Source organism: Tenrec ecaudatus, chromosome 4 (genome assembly GCF_050624435.1).
Source record: "Tenrec ecaudatus isolate mTenEca1 chromosome 4, mTenEca1.hap1, whole genome shotgun sequence".
Taxonomy (NCBI): Eukaryota; Metazoa; Chordata; class Mammalia; order Afrosoricida; family Tenrecidae; genus Tenrec; species Tenrec ecaudatus.
Genome location: NC_134533.1, coordinates 155,916,149 through 155,919,012, shown reverse-complemented (window position 1 = coordinate 155,919,012; position 2,864 = coordinate 155,916,149). Strand labels below are relative to the sequence as shown.

Genomic DNA, 2,864 nt, shown 5'->3' with positions numbered 1-2,864 from the left:
CATTATTGGGTTTTGATCGTTCCATTGAGCCCATAAGCAGGTAGATTATTTCCAGTTTACAGATGAGACTGAATTGTCATGGAGCCAGAGCTCCAGTCCTGGCCATTGAATTGTAGAACTCCCTGCCCTTTCTCATGGGGAGGGGATCGATCGGGGAGCATTTTTGCATGATCCCCACTTGCCTGCAGCTGTGAATGCTCTCTCTCCGCGGTCCTCAGCCATGCAGTCTGCCCTTGGGAAAACCTAAAGATGCATGGGCTATGTTTCTGGTTCCTTTTCTGGGGGAAAGCATCCATCTTGTCTCAGGCTTTGGGGTAGAGAGGCTAGTGTCCTCTCTGGCTGAGACACCATCAGGACCATTTACATGGAAAAATCATAGCCCTTATATGGATACAGCTCCCACCCTCAGCCTGCTTTGGGGCAGACACCTGCTTTGATCTGTGTGCAGGCCTGGGAGGTTATGGCCCTAATTAATTCATGCCTAACAATCTGATTTTCCTTTTCATCGGGAGAGAAGCATAATAATTTCAAAGCTCTCCAAATGCGGGAATTCTGAAAAATCCAATTGAATCTCATTTTCAGAAGTCTGGTGAGGGTGATCTATGGACAGCACCCAAAGAGAGAAAGAAATGCCTCTCTTAAATATTGAAAAATTATTTCTTTTAGGCAATGGGTTCTTGTCATAAGGAAAGACTCGGAATGAAAAGAAAGAAAGAAAGCCAATAGTCAGAGGAGTGTCCACGAACTCTTCGTCAGAACCCAGCTCTTGCTCAGGGAACACACTAGCCGCCTAACCCGCTCATTCTATGGAAATGCTATCGCCATTGAAAAGCTATAAAGAATGTGGGTAGGAAAGCACTTTGTAAACAGCAATGTGCTTTTTAAATGTGACATATTATTGTAGCTTGACTTCTGCAGTTCCCTTCCCCACGGTTAGAAATTATTAGAGGTCCCCTGACTCCTGTCACACTCCTTTTTAATGATCTTTAAGCCTTATTCCTAAAGGCAGGACAGTGATTCTGGCAGGAAAAGTGCTTAATAATTTGTTTATGGTAAAATGCTATCCTAATTAGTAGATCTCATTAATTTCAATAAGGCATCACTCTGGCTCTTTCTCTCACCCCCTACAGCCAATCAGTCAGCAAGTCTTATTGCCTTTGCCTATGAGATCTACCGCTAACCCACTTGCTTTATCTCCATGGCCCCCACTGGAGTTTGGGACCTCAAAGGCCGCACGTGGGTAGTGGTACAATCTGTTTCCACTCCATATCACAGCCAGATGGACCTTTTAGAAAGAAACAGATTATGTTAGGCCACCTTCAAGTATGCAATTCTTTGGTGGGTTCCTCTCCAAGTCCCGGAAGACTACGAAATCCAACTCCAATTTATTGTGATCTCGTCCTGTGCCATCCCCATAGCCCACCCTGACCTCATGGATCTGTTCCTCTAATGTCCGAATCTCTTTCCCACCTCAGGTTCTGACCTTTGCTGGGTTTGATTTGTTTGTTTGGGGTGATATTTGAGCTCATTTGTCAAGTCTCAGCTCAAAAGGGTTTAAAGCTCACAGTAGGCTGCATGGCAAACGCTGTCCTTAAGGCTTTTCCATCGCTCATTTCAATTAGCAATTCTTTCTGCTACAGAAATACTTAGTTGAAAGATAAGTGAGTTTGGGATTAGACCAATAAAGGAGAGAAAGAAAAAAAGAAAAACTGGCACTACGTTGTATTTCGTTGCGTTTCCAAATGACTTAGAAGCACTAGGACTAAATCTTCCTGAAAACGAGACACCAGTTCAACAGAACAAAACAGCTAAGCAAAAGGAAACCCTCCTGGCGTATACAATTGTAACCGTGGATGGCTTGTGAAACTTTATCATTGCAGCGCTTCCCTTGGCAGCTCTTTCAGCCTCGACGAGGATCACAAAACTAGTGTTCCAGTTGTAGAAATATCTAAAGAGACTTTTCCTTGACATTTCTGATTTCTACTGAGTATGGAAATATACCACCCTATAATAATGGTAGGTCATAGAATTTCAGAGCTGGAAGGGACCCTGGAGACAATCTAGTTTAGTCCCTGCAATTCCACAGAAGTGAAAGCTGAGACGCAGAGCGGCGAGGTGCCTGGCTCAAGGTTACCCACAGGCCTGTGGCAGTGCCGGGCCTGGGCCTCATTTCATCTTCTGGCAATGCCTGCTTTCTGGCAGGCCTCGGGCCTCTACGTAGGACTGTAGAAATGTCCTTGGGATTCTAATGTACTGCAGTGATACGACTCGATGGTCAGACAACGGAGCAACGAATCATCCCAACTATAAATTTTCCTTCTGAGCATTCCAATGGTGGGATAGTGCAGCAGTAACGGGCCCCGAGGATGCATGTTAAAAATTCAGTGCACACTACTAAAGCTCAGGGTGGAGGCCAGTCTTGGCCAATGAACTTCTGAGTGTCAGAAGCATGCTAAATTACCAGGCAGGATTTTCGCTAACACCAGGACAGCTTGCCTCGATGACTGGAGTTTGATAGTGCTCGCTGTCACATGTTAAAAAAAAATCAGTGCAAATAAGATTAATGGAGCTGGAAATAGACAGAATCAGTCTGCGGGAGAAAGTAGTTAGAACCTGTGGTTGAAACCCATTCATCTAAGCCTCGCATGTCTGCCAAGTCTATTCATTGTTGAGTTTAAAACCCCACAGATCCCAGTTGCCTGGTGCGAGGCAGTCCACATCCTAAAAGACAGTCCACATCCCAAATGAGGGACAGTTATCATCGTGGTGAATTGCTTGAATGGGGAGGGTGTGTCCTTTCAGGATTCCTTCCATTCTGATATCAAGACATGTTCCTGACAATGAGCACCAGTTTCCCCCAAGTC

General features: G+C 45.0%; 1 non-coding gene across 1 annotated transcript; it reads left to right on the top strand.

Moving 5' to 3' along the window:
• The first annotated feature begins 2,383 nt into the window (after nt 1-2,383).
• LOC142447587 (small nucleolar RNA SNORA62/SNORA6 family) lies at nt 2,384-2,535 on the top strand. The gene has a single exon (XR_012784261.1). It is a non-coding gene; the product is annotated as a small nucleolar RNA SNORA62/SNORA6 family (small nucleolar RNA).
• Nucleotides 2,536-2,864: the final 329 nt, after the last annotated feature.